This window comes from Dermacentor andersoni, chromosome 11 (genome assembly GCF_023375885.2).
Source record: "Dermacentor andersoni chromosome 11, qqDerAnde1_hic_scaffold, whole genome shotgun sequence".
Taxonomy (NCBI): Eukaryota; Metazoa; Arthropoda; class Arachnida; order Ixodida; family Ixodidae; genus Dermacentor; species Dermacentor andersoni.
Genome location: NC_092824.1, coordinates 2508183 through 2526538, shown reverse-complemented (window position 1 = coordinate 2526538; position 18356 = coordinate 2508183). Strand labels below are relative to the sequence as shown.

At 47.6% G+C, this 18356-nt stretch overlaps 1 protein-coding gene and 1 long non-coding RNA gene across 2 annotated transcripts in view; one reads left to right on the top strand and one right to left on the bottom strand.

Moving 5' to 3' along the window:
- The window catches only part of LOC129381473 (adhesion G protein-coupled receptor B2-like), a 495955-nt gene that overhangs the window by 97931 nt on the left and 379668 nt on the right, over positions 1-18356 (bottom strand). The window lies entirely within an intron of this gene.
- On the top strand, positions 13097-17907 carry LOC129381558 (uncharacterized). The gene is made up of 2 exons (XR_008609723.1): positions 13097-13367; positions 15098-17907. It is a non-coding gene; the product is annotated as an uncharacterized lncRNA (long non-coding RNA).

Genomic DNA, 18356 nt, shown 5'->3' with positions numbered 1-18356 from the left:
CCATCCACTTTCTTGGGTATTTATGTGTCCTAGTAGAACCTTGGGAGTGTTAGCCAGCGCCACCACTCAAAGACCTTGGCGGCGGACGTGGAACGTCCTTCTTGCCGCAGGCGTCACGAGAACGTGATCTTTTTGGTTGAAGGCAACTGGTCAATAAACCCACATATGCTACCTGAAGGCATCGATGTAGCCGGATTCGAGACCCTCGTTATGTAATAAACGAGAAGAAAGGCGCTTAACCGAGGGGCCCGATTTGTATTAGTCATATCATAACAAGCCAACAAACACTGACACCAAGGACAACATAGGGGACATTACTCGTGCTTAATAAATGAAATAATAAAACGATCAATTAATGGAAATTATATATATATATATATATATATATATATATATATATATATATATATATATATATATATATACTCTTACGGGCAAAGGAGGCCGTTTATAACCCTTACGAATGAAGGGGACCGTTTACTTTAAGTCGCGAAGTAGAGCGCAAGGCGGTGGCAGCGGTGGCGTAGAGGTAGAACACCCGCCTCGCGTGCAAGAGGTCCGTGGTTCGAATCCCGGTGCCGCGCAATTTTCCACCGGATTAAAAAAAAAAAAAAAAATCCGCGTGTTGATAAAATTGCATAAACAGGCCTGGAATGTGGCCTGATGCCGGTGACCAGAACCGGTAACACACTCCCTCACCAGAGCAGGATTGGCCACCCTGGTGCAGTACTTGGCCACAACCTCCTATATGAACACAACAATCAAACCCCGGCCCTCAGTCCCCAGCAGCTGCGAAGCAACTGACCACGGCGGCGGTCAGACCTGCGACGCTGCAGAGGGTGCTAAGAATCCCTGGCTCCGGACAGGCCGCCATTGGAATATGAACCTGGCAACGTTTAACGCAAGAACATTATCTAGTGAGGCGAGTCTAGCAGTGCTATTGGAAGAATTAGAGGGCAGTAAATGGGATACAATAGGGCTCAGTGAAGTTAGGAGGCCAAAAGAAGCATATACAGTGTTAAGGAGCGGGCACGTCCTGTGCTACCGGGGCTTAGCGGAGAGACGAGAACTAGGAGTCGGATTCCTGATTAATAAGAATATAGCTGGTAACATACAGGAACTCTATAGCATTAACGAGAGGGTGGCATGTCTTGTTGTGAAACTTAATAAGAGGTACAAAATGAAGGTTGTACAGGTCTACGCCCCTACATCCAGTCATGATGACCAGGAAGTCGAAAGCTTCTACGAAGACGTGGAATCGGCGATGGGTAGAGTGAAAACAAAATACACTATACTGATGGGCGATTTCAATGCCAAGGTAGGCAAGAAGCATGCTGGAGACAAGGCAGTGGGGGAATATGGCATAGGCACTAGGAATAGCAGGGGGGAGGTATTAGTAGAGTTTGCAGAACAGAATAATATGAGGATAATGAATACCTTCTTCCGCAAGCGGAATAACCAAAAGTGGACATGGAGGAGCCCGAACGGCGAGACTAGAAATGAAATAGATTTCATACTCTGCGCTAACCCTGGCATCATACAAGATGTGGACGTGCTCGGTAAGGTGCGCTGCAGTGACCACAGGATGGTAAGAACTCGAATTAGCCTAGACCTGAGGAGGGAACGGAGGAAACTGGTACATAAGAAGCCGATCAATGAGTTAGCGCTAAGAGGGAAAATAGAGGAATTCCAGATCAAGCTACAGAACAGGTATTCGGCTTTAAGCCACGAAGAGGATCTTAGTGTTGAAGCAATGAACGACAATCTTGTGGGCATCATTAAGGAGTGTGCAATAGAAGTCGGTGGTAACTCCGTTAGACAGGATACGAGTAAGCTATCGCAGGAGACGAAAGTTCTGATCAAGAAACGCCAATGTATGAAAGCCTCTAACCCTACAGCTAGAATAGAACTGGCAGAACTTTCGAAGTTAATCAACAAGCGTAAGACAGCTGACATAAGGAAGCATAACATGGATAGAATTGAACAAGCTCTCAGGAACGGAGGAAGCCTAAAAGCAGTGAAGAAGAAACTAGGAATTGGCAAGAATCAGATGTATGCGCTAAGAGACAAAGCCGGCAATATCATTACTAATATGGATGAGATAGTTCAAGTGGCTGAGGAGTTCTATAGAGATTTATACAGTACGAGTGGCACCCACGATGATAATGGAAGAGAGAATAATCTAGAGGAATTCGATATCCCAGAAGTAACGCCGGAAGAAGTAAAGAAAGCCTTGGGAGCTATGCAAAGGGGGAAGGCAGCTGGGGAGGATCAGGTAACAGCAGATTTGCTGAAGGATGGTGGGCAGATTGTTCTAGAAAAACTGGCCAGCCTCTATACGCAATGCCTCAAGACCTCGAGCGTACCGGAATCTTGGAAGAACGCTAACCTAATCCTAATCCATAAGAAAGGCGACGCCAAAGACTTGAAAAATTATAGACCGATCAGCTTACTGTCCGTTGCCTACAAAGTATTTACTAAGGTAATTGCAAATAGAATCCGGAACACCTTAGACTTCCGTCAACCAAAGGACCAGGCAGGATTCCGTAAAGGCTACTCAACAATAGATCATCTTCACACTATCAATCAGGTGATAGAGAAATGTGCGGAATATAACCAACCATTATATATAGCTTTCATTGATTACGAGAAAGCGTTTGATTCAGTCGAAACCTCAGCAGTCATGGAGGCATTGCGGAATCAGGGTGTAGACGAGCCGTATGTAAAAATACTGAAAGATATCCATAGCGGCTCCACAGCCACTGTACTCCTCCATAAAGAAAGCAACAAAATCCCAATAAAGAAAGGCGTCAGGCAGGGAGATACGATCTCTCCAATGCTATTCACAGCGTGTTTACAGGAGGTATTCAGAGACCTGGATTGGGAAGAATTGGGGATAAGAGTAAATGGAGAATACCTTAGTAACTTGCGCTTCGCTGATGATATTGCCTTGCTTAGTAACTCAGGGGACCAACTGCAATGCATGCTCACTGATCTGGAGAGGCAGAGCAGAAGGGTGGGACTAAAAATGAATCTGCAGAAAACTAAAGTAATGTTTAACAGTCTCGGAAGGGAACAGCAGTTTACGATAGGTAGCGAGGCACTGGAAGTGGTAAGAGAATACATCTACTTAGGACAGGTAGTGACTGCTGATCCAGATCATGAGAGTGAAATAATCAGAAGAATAAGAATGGGCTGGGGTGCGTTTGGCAGGCATTCGCAGATCATGAACAGCAGGTTGCCATTATCCCTCAAGAGAAAAGTGTATAACAGCTGTGTCTTACCAGTACTCACGTACGGGGCAGAAACCTGGAGGCTTACGAAAAGGGTTCTACTTAAATTGAGGACGACGCAACGAGCTATGGAAAGAAAAATGATAGGTGTAACGTTAAGGGATAAGAAAAGAGCAGATTGGGTGAGGGAACAAACGCGCGTTAATGACATCTTAGTTGAAATCAAGAAAACGAAATGGGCATGGGCAGGACATGTAATGAGGAGGGAAGATAACCGATGGTCATTAAGGGTTACGGACTGGATTCCGAGGGAAGGGAAGCGTAGCAGGGGGCGACAGAAAGTTAGGTGGGCAGATGAGATTAGGAAGTTTGGAGGGTCAACATGGCCACAATTAGTACATGACCGGGGTAGTTGGAGAAGTATGGGAGAGGCCTTTGCCCTGCAGTGGGCGTAATCAGGCTGATGATGATGATGATGATGATGATGAGAGCGCAAGAGCGGCCAGCTGGTTGATCTCGTCGCAGACGAAGCCCGCCGGGCGAGTCACTCTATTTGTCGTGACGTGACCAATTTCAAACGGGCGACATGGACCACTTGTGTCTTGGCAGCTCTTCTACCACTTGCCGTGAGGCGAGCTCTGTTATACGTGACTTCCGTGAGTCTATTAATAATGCCATACGGTCCATCGTAGGTGGCCAAAAGCTTTTGGCATAACCCGCGTTTCCGTACTGGAGTCCACAGCCAGACTAAATCACCAGGGCGATAGGTTACCGGAGGGTGGCGAATGTCGTAGCGTGCTTTGATCTGTCCTGCGATGCTATAGTGCGGAAACGAGCAATACGACGAGCTCCTTCGGCAAGGCAGAGAGTCTCGGCGACATTAGGATTTTCATGACTACAGAAAGGGAAAACAGTGTCGATTGTGTACCGGGGTGGCCGTGCGTACAGCAGGAAGAAAGGGCTATAGCCGGTAGTCTCGTGCTTGGCGGTGTTGAATGCATAGATAGCATGTTTACAATTGTTCGGTTGGTACGCTCCGTAAGTCCATTCGTTTGTGTATGGTATGGTGTCAAGTGACGCAAGTGGGAATCACACAAACGAAGCAGCTCCTCTACGACGTCCGCTGTGAATTGTCGTCAACGGTCGCTGATGATCACGCGAGGCGGACCATGTCGCAGGATCACATATCGCAACAGGAATGTTGAAACGTCAGTGGCAGTTGCGGAGGGCACGGCCGCTGTCTCGCAGTAGCGTGTGAGGTAGTCGACGCAAACAACTATCCAACGGTTTCCCTTGGCTCATTTTGGAAATGGGCCTACGAAGTCAATGCCCACTTGTTGGAAAGGCGTGCTTGGAGGCGGGATCGGCTGCAGGAGACCAGCTGGAGCAGTAGATGGCCGTTTGTGGCGCTGACACTGCATGCAGCTGGCCACATACGTCTCAACAGAGTGTCGCATTCCAGGCCAATAAAAGCGTTCCTGAATCCGGTAGAGCGTCCTCGCCGAACCTAGATGGCCAGACGTAGGGTCGTCGTGCATAGCACTCAGAATCGCTGTGCGAAGGCTCTCCGGTACCACTAGGAGAAAACGTGCGCCAGTGCTGGAAAAGTTCTTATACAGGAGTGCATCACGTACACAGAAATTGTTTCCTGTCGTTGAGGCGGTCGTAGCGGTGAAGAGCGGTGTTAATTTATCGTCTTTTCGCTGTTCGACTTTGAAGCAGTCGAAGTCCGGAAAACGCGGCGACACAGAAGCCACGAGGTGATCGAAGTCGTCGGCGTCACAGTCCGTAGGGCGAAGCGGCATACGCGAGAGGCAGTCCGCATCAGCGTGTCGTCGACCGCTCTTATAAGAGACGGTGAAGCTGTATTCTTGCAGTCGGAGCGCCCAGCGCGCAAGGCGGCCACAAGGGTCACGAAGATTGACAAGCCAACACAATGAGTGGTGGTCGGTGACCACTGTAAAGGGGCTTCCATACAGGTAAGAACAAAACCGCTGAACCCCAAATATTACCGCGAGGCATTCTTGTTCGGTGACAGCGTATTTCTGCTCGGGCCTACTTAATGAGCGGCTTGCATATGCGATCACGTGTTCGCGGTCACCGTAGCGTTGAACTAGGACGGCACCAATACCTGTGCCACTGGCATCCGTATGGAGTTCCGTCGGAGCTGAAGGACTGAAGTGCTGAAGAACCGGTCGTGACGTCAGCAGAAACTTCAACTGACGAAAAGAAGAGTCGCACTCCGGAGTCCACTCAAAGGGGGTGTCCTTTCGTAGCAGGCATGTCAGCGGATACGCGACGTCGGCGAATTTAGGAATAAATCGGCGGAAATAGGCACAAAGCCCCAGAAAACTACGGAGCTCCTTGACAGAGCGCGGTGCACTGAACGCTTCAACGGCTGCTGTTTTCTGGGGATCAGGGCGGATGCCATCCTTGTCGACGAGGTGCCCAAGCACAAGGGTTTGGCGGTCACCGAAGTGGCATTTCTTAGAGTTTAAAACTAGACCAGCGTTTCTGATGCAGTTCAGGACAATATCTAGACGCGAGTTCTGTTCGCTAAAGGTGCGGCCAAAGATGACGACGTCGTCGAGGTAGCACATGCAGATGTTCCACTTCAAGCCGCGCAGAACAGTGTCCATAAATCTCTCGAAAGTTGCCGGAGCGTTGCACAATCCAAATGGCATCACATTAAATTCGAAGAGCCCGTCAGGGGTTACAAAGGCAGTCTTCTCCTTGTCGTCAGGATGCATCGGAATTTGCCAATAGCCGGATCGTAAATCTACTGAGGAAAAGTAAGAGGCGGAATGAAGGGAGTCTATTGCGTCATCAATACGTGGGAGTGGGTACACGTCCTCTTTTGTTACAGCATTCAAACGGCGATAGTCGACGCAACATCTCCAAGATCCATCTTTTTTTTTAACAAGAATCACTGGAGCTGCCCACGGACTCGCTGACTCTTGTACGACTCCCTTTTTCATCATTTCGTGCACTTGTTCGTTGATAATCTGGCGCTGTGATGGTGAAACGAAGAGTTCATGGTGAAACACGGTGCCCCGTGGCCAGCACACGTATCGTCTGGCAACGAGTATTGGCCGAGAAGCTCCCGGAATCACTCCCCGGCATCTGACAGGAGTTTGGCAACCCTCCCCCCCCCCCCCCCCCCCCCGCAACGTCGTGCTCCCCGTTCTCCCTCACCGCTGCGTCGCACCACGTCCCCTTCGTCACCGGAAAACTAGCTAGCGCGGCCGATGGAGGTGAGGTCGCTGGAGACGTGCTACTGACAGAAATACCTTCTGTGTTGATGCTGAAAAACAAAGTGCGCGTTCTTGTAGATAATGTCCCTGTGATGGCTCTGGTGGACACAGGCGCAACAATTTTGGTCATGAGTGTCTCTTTTAAACGTGTTAAGGCGAAAGGTTTTGTTTAAATGGGACGAAGATTCAAAGTTCTGTGGAGTGAGTGGCGAGCCGTTGCGACCTATTGGTGTGTGTAGTGCTGACGTGTTTTTGGGAGGCCATATTATTACGACAGAGTTTGTAATTATTCCTCGGTCGACCCATGATGTTATTCTTGGCATGGACTTCTTGCGGGAGTGTAGTGCTACTGTCGACTGCCGCACAGGGAAGGTATTTATAAGTGGTAGGATTCCATCAGGACTCCTGGAGAACCCTGTATATCGCGAAGCTACACTGTGTTTTTGTGGTGATACGGTCATACCTTGTTAGGAGTGGCCGTACGGGGTGGCAATGTGCCAGCTTTCAGCCCGCTGCACGTGTTCCAAGCCCACCAGACAGGGAGCCCTTCCGAGAACTGCGGATGACCGGCAGCCACGTGGCGCGCGGTCAGCTCAGGAATGTGGTACTCCGCCGCGCCACCCGAGACGAAGCACAGTTCTACGAAGCCCTCGGTCGTCGACTCCGGAGCCTTTGTGTGTATGGGCTCGAACTTGTGTGCAGTAGTGTGTGGGAGCCATACTGCGGGGCGGCGGCAAGTTTACAATGATTGGACGAACATTCCCGACCATTCGTGCTCCGTCCACGCCGAACGATGACGTCGAACTATGACGTCAAGCGCAGAGCTTATAAGCAGCGTTTGCCGGCTGCTAGAGTGTGCTCGTGTCGTGCTCGTGTCCTGCTCGTTGTCGGGAGCTGAGTGCTCTTTGTCAGGCTAGAAATGCACTAGTGAGCAGTGGGCTCGTAAGCTGTTTGCTGTATGTTAGTCTTGTGGGCTCCATATGGGAGTCGCGCTAGACTGCCAATGTATCTTGCTTAAACTGTTCATATGTAAATAAATCCTGTTCACCGAGTTCCTGTCTACGACCTTCATCTCCTTCAAATGGTGGCAGCGGCGAGATAGTCCGACGACTCCTACATCTGGTTGACAGAGGTAGGATCGCCTTTCGAATCTAATAACCTGCATCATCTACCGTTTGCGTTCCCGTTGTCTGTTGCGGCGCCGATTCCGACAGCTTCGAAGCTACCGTAGAACCAATACACTTTAACTGTGTGAAGAAGAATGTGTTGGTGCCACATCGTGTAGTGCCGATCAAAGGCTGACGCACTGGCTTATGGACCGTAAACTGTTCTAAGGAGCCTGTTATACTACCAGATGGCATGAAATTAGCCTTCGCCAGGGAATACGCATCCTTATCACTGGTTGAACTTACAGATGTGCCGGAAGAACCTGATGGCCACAGTTCGGAAACAGCCCTTTTGTCGATGGTAAACAAATCGCTCAGCATGAGTGAACGCCGAACGTTAGTGGGTGTGCTTTCGAAGCACATTTCGGTATTCGACTTTGCGCAGAAGGACAAAATACCTGCAATCCCTGCGTCTCGAACGCGCCATACCATCAACACGGGTTCGGCACATCCGATTAGACAAAAGCCATATCGTGTTTCGCCATCAGAGCGCCAGATTATCAACGAACAGGTGCACGAAATGATGAAAAAGGGAGTCGTACAAGAGTCAGCGAGTCCGTGGGCAGCTCCAGTGATTCTTGTTTAAAAAAAAGATGGGTCATGGAGATTTTGCGTCGACTATCGCCGTTTGAATGCTGTAACAAAAAAGGACGTGTACCCACTCCCACGTATTGATGACGCAATAGACTGCCTTCATTCCGCCTCTTACTTTTCCTCAGTAGATTTACGATCCGGCTATTGGCAAATTCCGATGCATCCTGACGACAAGGAGAAGACTGCCTTTGTAACCCCTGACGGGCTCTTCGAATTTAATGTGATGCCATCTGGATTGTGCAACGCTCCGGCAACTTTCGAGAGATTTATGTACACTGTTCTGCGCGGCTTGAAGTGGAACATCTGCAAGTGCTACCTCGACGACGTCGTCATCTTTGGCCGCACCTTCAGCGAACAGAACTCGCGTCTGGATATTGTCCTGAACTGCATCAGAAACGCTGGTCTAGTTTTAAACTCTAAGAAATGCCACTTCGGTGAACGCCAAACCCTTGTGCTTGGGCACTTCGTGGACAAGGATGGCATCCGCCCTGATCCCCAGAAAATGGCAGCCGTTGAAGCGTTGAGTGCACCGTGCTCTGTCAAGGAGCTCCGCAGTTTTCTTGGGCGTTGTTCCTATTTCCGCCGATTTATTCCTAATTTCGCCGACGTCGCGTATCTGCTGACATGCCTGCTACGAAAGGACGCCCCCTTTGAGTGGACTGCGGAGTACGACTCTTCTTTTCGTCAGTTGAAGTTCCTGCTGACGTCACGACCGGTTCTTCAACACTTCCGTCCTTCAGCTCCGACGGAACTCCATACGGATGCCAGTGGCATAGGTATTGGTGCCGTCCTAGTTAAGCGCTACGGTGACCGCGACCACGTGATCGCATATGCAAGCCGCTCATTAAGTAGGCCCGAGCAGAATTACACTGTCACGGAACAAGAATGCCTCACGGCAATATTTGCGGTTCAGCGGTTTCGTTCTTACCTGTATGGACGCCCCTTTACAGTGGTCACCGACCACCACTCATTGTGTTGGCTTGTGAATCTTCGTGACCCTTGTGGCCGCCTTGCGCGCTGGGCGCTCCGACTTCAAAAATACCGCTTCACCGTCTCTTATAAGAGCGGTCGACGACACGCTGATGCGGACTGCCTCTCGCGTATGCCACTTCGCCCTACGGACTGTGACGCCGACGACTTCGATCACCTCGTGGCTTCTGTGTCGCCGCGTTTTCCAGACTTCGACTGCTTCAAAGTCGAACAGCGAAAAGACGATAAATTAACACCGCTCTTCACTTCGACGACAGCAAACCATTTCTGTGTACGTGATGGACTCCTGTATAAGAAGAACTCTTCCGGCACTGGCGCACGTTTTCTCCTAGTGGTACCGGAGAGCCTTCGCACAGCGATTCTGAGTGCTATGCACGACGACCCTACGTCTGGCCATTTAGGTTCGGCGAGGACGCTCTACCGGATTCAGGAACGCTTTTATTGGCCTGGAATGCGACACTCTGTTGAGACGTATGTGGCCAGCTGCATGCAGTGTCAGCGCCACAAACGGCCATCTACTGCTCCAGCTGGTCTCCTGCAGCCGATCCCGCCTCCAAGCACGCCTTTCCAACAAGTGGGCATTGACTTCGTAGGCCCATTTCCAAAATCAGCCAAGGGAAACCGTTGGATAGTTGTTTGCGTCGACTACCTCACACGCTACTGTGAGACGGCGGCCGTGCCCTCCGCAACTGCCACTGACGTTTCAACATTCCTGCTGCAATATGTGATCTTGCGACATGGTCCGCCTCGCGTGATCATCAGCGACCGTGGGCGACATTTGACCGCGGACGTTGTAGAGGAGCTGCTTCGTTTGTGTGAATCGAACTTGCGTCACTCGACACCATACCATCCACAAACGAATGGGCTTACCGAGCGCACCAACCGAACAATTGTAAACATGCTATCTATGTATGTTTCATCCGAGCACAAGAACTGGGATGACGTACTGCCTTTTATCACGTACGCGTTCAACACCGCCAAGCACGAGACCACCGGCTATAGCCCTTTCTTCCTGCTGTACGCACGGCCACCCCGGTACACAATCGACACTATTTTCCCCTTCTGCAGTCAAGAAAATCCCACTGTCGCCGAGACTCTCTGCCTCGCCGAAGAAGCTCGTCGTATTGCTCGTTTGCGCACTTTGGCACCGCAGGACAGATCAAAAGCACGCTACGACATTCGCCACCATCCGGTAACCTATCGCCCTGGTGATTTAGTCTGGCTGTGGACTCCAGTACGGAAACGCGGGTTATGCCAAAAGCTTTTGGCCACCTACGATGGACCGTTTGTTATTATTAACAGACTCACGAAAGTCACGTATAACATAGCTCGCCTCACGGCGAGTGGTAGAAGAGCTGCCAAGATACAAGTGGTCCATGTCGCCCGCTTGAAGTTGTTCACGTCAAGACACATGGATTAACTCGCCCGGTGCGCTTCGTCTGCGACGAGAGGAATGTTACGCATGAAGAAAACGAAGACCAGTGAACGTGCTTGCGGTCCCGAGTGGAGGAAGGAAGACGAGGACGACGCTCAGTTGATTAACCAGCTGGCCGCTCTTGCGCTCACCTTCGCGACCTAAAGTAAACGGTCTCCTTCATCCGTAAGGGTTATAAACGGTCTCCTTCGCGCGTAACAAATATATATATATATATATATATATATATATATATATATATATATATATATATATATATATATATATATATATATATATATATATCCGCTATCACGGGGCGTTGCAACCGATATGCCTTTGGGTAGAACTTCCTTTGTGAGGCCAAAATTGACGACGGGGAGGCATGTCCCGTTATCGGCGACGGTGACTCTGTAATCTCTAATTGGCTCTACGTCATCGTCCGACACTAATCTGGTTCCCTTGAGCAGTTTTTTTCAAATGCTCCCAAATGTGGAATTCCCAAGGTGACAGGTCTGGGCTGTATGGCGGATGTTGAAGCATTTTCCACTTAAACTTTGCCAGTTTAATATTAACCACATCAGCAACGTGGGGTCGGGCAATGTCGGGGAGCATGACGATCCCATGGCTCTATTTTCCACGTCGCTTGTTGTTTATTGCGACAGGCAGCCGATCCGACGTTTGACAATATCGGAAGCAAATGAGCCTCTCCAGGTTTAGCAAGTTCGATCGATAATTACAGCCCCTGACGATCAAAAAAAAAAGTCAACAACTTTCCGGCAGAAATGACGGCCTTCCCGTACAAAAATGAGTGTTGATTAACCATTGATATATTGTTGGGGAATTGTTGAAACAACGGACTTCAACAAATTTTCAAGAGCAATTGAGTTCACTCAATCCTTGCACAACAATATTACCGTTGAGTGTTCTCAATAAACAATTTATTGGGTAATTTGTGTTGATTTTTCTAGTTGTTCTTTTGTTGTGTAGCAGTTGAGTCCAGTATACAATAATTAGAAATCGCATATGAAGACATTCCAAACATGTTTTGCGATGCGTTCCAAGCCAATTCCTGTCACTTTGCGGCAGGTAGGTTCTTCTTTCGCCTCGCTTTCATTAATAGAAAATTATGTGTGACCCATGGGGTGGAATCGAATGTCGGCCGTCGAGCCCGGTACTCTAACCAATAAGCCACGAGCGCGCGCATAATCCTCTCATTCGAAAGCTAGTAAGCTCTGAAATGCTTGGCGTGTGCGCCGCGTGCAACTTCCTGGTGCTGTCGCTACAGCTGGCGCTTTGAAGCGCCTATCTTCGGGACCGCCCCACTTTCGTAGCCATTTTCGCTACGTAAAAACTGCAACGTTAGACTAGATTCATGACCGCCCAAGTTCATAACGATTTATTTCTTCGCCGGTGTACAAATGCCATCGTCGTTTTAACATACACTAGATGACATAACCATTGGTACGATCCGAAATGAGCACGTTTCGGGGAGCAGAAGAATGCGAAATTCACTTGCAAACACGGTGACTACGCGCATGTGGAGTTCCCCAAAAGTAGACACTACGGCAGCGCGGCCGGCGAGAAGACAGGTGCCGACAGGCGACGACGCTACCTTCGAGCATCGGACGCACTGTGGGAACCGTAGGATGCAAGCGCGCACACGCTACAAACATACACGGTGAGGTCTTCGAATTTCCTGCGACGTACCCTCTGTCCGTAAAGCAAACATAGCTTTTTGTCCAATGTCCGTGGTACTAGAGATCAAAGAATGAACGCGCTTTGAGATCGCAGCGCGCAGCCGCTATAACCATTGACTTCAAAGAGCTTCAGATTCAGCAACAGCCGCAACAGTATCACAGCTAATCGCTGTATCTGCGGCTGCTCCCGTTACTCGCCTTGCAAGAAGCACGCGATTTATTTGAGCCTCGCCGAACTGTCGTCTTCTCATGTTCCAAGCCTGCAGGTCTAGTATGTTCAGTTAAGAACACCACAGGGAAATGAAAGAAATACAGGTAACGGACTCTTATTGTACCTTACTTGTCACCTGGTCATCTGCAAAGGTGCTGCAAACTATTTTAGAAGTTTTATTTTTGTAAAAATAGCAAAACTAATAGTAATGTTTATTTCTAGGTGGCGCGACAAACGTTAAGGTAGGTTCGGGTGTGTATGTGTGCGCGCAAACGGGCGCAATCGAGCTTCGTTTTGCGCACACTTTTGCAACAGTACACATGGTTACCGCTAGTTTCGTAGTCGCATTTTTTGGTCGTAGTATTTATTGTTTACGCTATAAATTAGGTAGTTCTTAAAAATTTATGAAGGTTAGTTGATGAAAAATTATTGCTAATCAATTAGTGGTTCTTAAGTGCCGTTATTTTGTGTTTGAAAGGTTTTCATAACTGAATACGATAGTGAAGCCATGTGAAGCTGTGAACGGCTCTCAGACTCAGTTATTCGGTTGCAGTTGTGCGGTGGTTCACGCCTCGTGCTTCTTGATGAAAGTATTTTCTTTTCGGACATCATGACGCACATTTTAGTGAAATGCTTTAACGACGATAAGTGGGACGTTTACCCGGTGAAGTGGTTGGCTCACCCAACAACTAGTCTTCTACTGATGTGCGAGCCTGACGGTTTTGATGAGTTGCGCGGCAGAGGCCATGATGCCTCTTGGAGAGAAGGCACCCCGAAACAGTCGCAGCCGCACTTCTGAAGATAGGTAAGTAATCTCGTTTTCTTGGGCACGTAGCCTTCTTTTCTATTTTGACATTGACGAGCGTGACATGTTAAGCACACCGTTCACTTTCTTGAAGCAAACCGCATGCCCCGGAGCAAATGCGCGCGATACTAACTCTCGCTGCCGCCGTCACTTGTTTGAAACAATGGTAGGCGAAGAGGCAGCGGCGCCCCATGTGCGTAAAATTGCATTGCTTCATTTGTTCCTGTCTAATAACGTTTCCTTCATTTGTATGAGAGAACACAATTGGAACATAAGGATCGGCTTCTCTGCGCAGTGATAATTTTCTACAGTGGCCACGTCATCTTTCATGGGGGCTCACGTGGGCCGTCTAAGCGCTTGTTATCGCGTTCCGATACGTGAGAGGCGCACTGCCTTTCAAGGTATTTAGGCGGGCACTACGAGTTTAGGAGAACCGCGACAAATAATTGTGCAGCAGGTGTGCAGCTGTGCTACGCTTGTACCACACTTGTACCGGAAGGCAGTGTTGCACTTCACGCTTACGCATTTCGTAGCTATGGCGGCCGCCGTGGCAATTTGGGGCTCGAGGTCGTGGATACGACCCCTGCAGCGGCCGCATTCCAAAGGAGCGGAATGCGAAAACGCTCATGCATTGTGCATTGTATGCAAGTAAAAATTTCGAGGAAGTCAAAATTAATACGGAGTCCCCAACTACGACGTGCCTCATAATCAGATCGTTGGTTTGGCACGTGGAACATCAGAATTTTTTTTTTCCGTAGCTGCTCATCGTATACCATACGGTTAGTGTGATTACCTTTTGTGCCGTAGCGGTTAGCGCGCCTCGATTTAGGTTGCGGCTAATGATGCGGCGCACCGCGAAATATATTTCGCCTCTCTGGGATTTGCGGAGAACGGCCAACCGATTAGTCACAGCTTCCGCGCGGTGACTGCACACGGATACACAGCGCAAATGAACGGAGGTGTGGTGACGTGGTCAAAGAACACAGTCTATCACCGCCAAAACTACCGCAGTAAGCATCTTTATCTAGCGCGGCGGGTTGCCGTTGAAAGCGTACTGTACAATTTTAATAAGCGATAACCGAAACATGCCACCGTTCTCTGCTGCCTCTTTGAGTTTGACCGATCCGAATGTGCGTTGTTTCCAGAAGCGAAAGGAGCGCCAATCGGCGCGTTGTCGCCTCGAGCTAAGCGTCGCACTCGAGCACCGTTTGCGCGGTGAAGAATGACGCGTGCATGAAGCTAGCTCACTGCGCGGACGCTGCCGCGCAAAACGCGCAAGGGCGTGTACGCGACGTTCTGCACACAAATCGCGCGGGATGATCGGAGCCACGCCGGAGCGGCTAGCTTCAATGAAGCGGTACATGTTCTCACCCGTACAGGCACGCTCACGCTCGCATCGCTCTCGGCGTATGTTTAGGTCATTCCTTCTACTGGACTTCTGCCCAAAGATTCGATATCTGTTTGGTATGGGCTATGCACTGTCGCGTGGTCTTTGGTTCTGCGAGAGAGCCGGGAATATTTTCCCCACTGTGAAACATCCCTGTGCGTTTTTTAGCTAACATTTACCGTAGCAACCCATTCCTTCCTTTTCTCGACGGCACTCGTAAAGAGTCGCAAATTTTTACTTGCCAGTATAGTGTGTAGTTCTATTTCGTGCGTAGTTATGTGCAGTGTGTGGCAGATTCTTAATCCGCGCAATATCATTTTCTGTCCACATTCCCTTCTCACAGGTTACGTATGCAGTAAATTCCCAGATGCTAAAGTGTTCTACGCCAAAAGCACCCTGGCGTCGTGCAAGAGACACCCGTTGATATGTGGCTGATTCACTAGCAAGCTCGCATCTCTGTTGCCACTCTCCATCAAGTGGAATTTTCAACTATCTTTTGTGTTGCTCTGTGGTGTACTAGCTGCCGCATGGACGCTGTGAAGGCTTACTTTCGATTTGCTCTGGCGTTTAGTAGTAAAGGATGGGCTACCTGTTGAGGGGAGGCATTTGCTTTTGTTTGTGAGAATGTTTACCAGCCTAACCAAGTGATACGTGGGTACTGTAAACAGCAGCACGAACAGAGGCGGACGACGAAATAGGTAGGAGCACACACGAGCGCAAGCTCTACTAAAAGTTTGCTTTTGATGACAAAGGTATTAAACACACTGGTCAACTTGGCAAAGGTAAAAATCCGTGCATGCGTGGCAGAAACAGCCACGTGCGACAAGAAAAAAATATGAAGCCATGTCATGTAGAACAAACGTGCGTGAAAAACGAGAACTATCGGTCAAATCTATTGAAAAAGCGAAAGATTTGTCCGATAAGTGATACTACCCAACGGGAAATACTCTTTTGAGAACAACTTTTTCCCACTAAGGGCAACAGATAACTTGGTTATGCAATTGTTTCGTTTGTGATCAATAAATATTGCTTCTGGAACTCCTCTGGTGTTGCGGTATAGAGCAGAAAGAACGATTGTTTCATCACAAAGACCAGAACACAAGAGGACTTATGGAAGCATTATTTATTGATCACGAAGAAATATTCATAAGCAAGATTTCTGCGACCATTAGTGGGAAAGAGTTGCTGCAGTACTTCTTGTTAATATCACTTACAGGAGAAACCTTTCAGTTTTCATGTGTTTGTTAGTTTTTGACGCACATGTTTATTCTACAGGACGTATTTATGTCCTTTTTTGTTGTGCCGGGCTGTGTATGCTGCGCATCCATGGCTTTTTCTTTGTGAAGTTGGCCAGTGTGTTTAAAATCTTCGTCTTCACGAATAAACTTCTACTTGAGTCAGCGTTCATGTGTGTTCCTACCTTAATTCATCCTTCTCGTCTCTGTTTGGGTGGTTGTGAAATATAAATGTACACCGAATTGGCGAAGTGTCCATAGAATTGATACATGAAGTTATTTGCGCTGTTTATTTCAGGAAGAACGCTATAGGGTCTTATCTTCTCAATGTTTTTGACACTGAGTACATTTTTCTAGTTCAATTTCAAGGAGTCCCCTGAGGAAGCCAATAAGAGTGATGGTAACTTCCTTTGTGTGTAAGATTTATGAATTTCATCCATTCAAGGCATGACATGGCACATGCCTGATTGTAGGTTGCAAGCATTCGTAGTAAGATCTACTTTTCGGTTCTCATGACGCTTCTTTGTACTGCGCTGCGTTCTCCAGGCACGTGAACCTTTTTATGCTCTAAGTGCATGCGTTCTTTTTCTATATGTTGGAGCGAAAATTGTAAACTTAAATATGCATATATATCATTTTCCTTGTAATCTTTTTCAACATGGGTGCTGTAGCTCCCTCTGTCTTTCAATTACTGCTTTGTCCCAATTTTTATGCAACCTTTATGTATTTTATGCAGCAAAATTCTGGTGCTATTTTAATAACATTTTATCTGCGAAATTGAGGTAATTGGTGTTTGGTATATGCATTTATTGGCGTTTTTCACTGTCTCAGCAATCTGGCTGTCGAGTCATTGGAACCTTTTTCTCATACTTTATGACTATTTCTGGGGTGCTTGATACTGAAAGTGCAGGTGACCATTTATTTGGCTGTTTGGAATTGTGTTAGCCATGTTTTACTACCAATTTTCTGTGCTAAATAATTATTTTTCTCTTATCGTTCAAGGTATTAGCCTTTCCTTATCTCTTTATTGACTGAGGTAGCACTTAGTTGCTGGGTGTAGGAAAAAAGGCCCCAAAAAGTGCTTTAATTAGCTTTGTGCAGGTCCAGAAAGATTACCTGAAAATGAGCTCACTAAATTGAGGAAATGCCACTAAGGAACTCTTCTGTACCCCACATTAACATAATCAAATGGTGTACTGTTTGTTCTTGACTTGTGCCAGGGAGATAAGCTGCTTTCATTACACCAAAGCTTTACAAGTTTATTTCTGAAGAAAGCAATCCTGGCTTGTCAGAAACACGATTCAGGTGTTCATGATGCCCGACAACTTTCTAAATTATGTCTCGTCAAATAATAGCTAAGTTGAGTGATGTTATTTTATAAAATAATTGGGCAACATGAAAATATATATATCTCGAAGACAAAGCTCAGGCAAGTCTACTTTGGTACTTCATTAAATTTTAATCGTGGTGAAAGACGTGTGCTAAAGGTTGTATATATTTATGTGAAGTCATTTGTTTCAAGTTCGTTATTTTGCCTTCTCACAGTCAGCCGTAGCTCTTCCTGTGATGTGTTAGTGTGCGCAACATTTTAATGTAACATATTCAGATGTCTTTTGCGTATTCACATGCAAGCAGCTCCAAGTGTTCATGTGTTCAAAGTTGGTTGTTACAAGGGTATGCTTAAGGCCTGGCTTTTGAGTCGCTTTGCCTTCTAGTCATAAACTTAAGTCGAAAGTGAAGAGCACCATGATCGTTTTGATTGGATTCATATGTATAGGTTTTTTCAGATGTATTTACACTGCTAGAGTGCTGTAGGTACTAGCCTATGTCTCCAGGTTCGATGTAGTGGTGCCTTATGTACTGTAATAATGTTTCACGTGCACGCATCTTTAGTGTAAATAAAGGTACTTCAAGTTGACCAGTCTCTCCTTTGATTTTGTTTGTGTTTGGGAAAGTTACGAGCAGGCACCGGGGCATGCAAGTGTCAACAGCCAAGCAATTTCAATATATGAATAAAAATACACTAGCTCAACGAAACGTCAATCATATTTCAATGGCGACTTCTGAAATCTCAATGGCATCTCAAGTGTGCAACAATATGCTTTTCAATTCTGTGGCAATAATAACTCAACAGCAGGTCAACAGAACTACCACAACGTTAGTTCAACGCAGAATCAATGATAACTCAACAGCCATTCAACAAAACAAACACAACGGGCCGTCGAAGCACAATGGACTTTTAATGGTAACTTAACGATTATTCAACGTTGAGGTACCCAATGGTGTTTCAAGTCGATTTCAGTGGCCAATATTCAAGAGTGCTCAACACTCAGCCCAACAATTCTCCAACATACTCAATAATTCCTC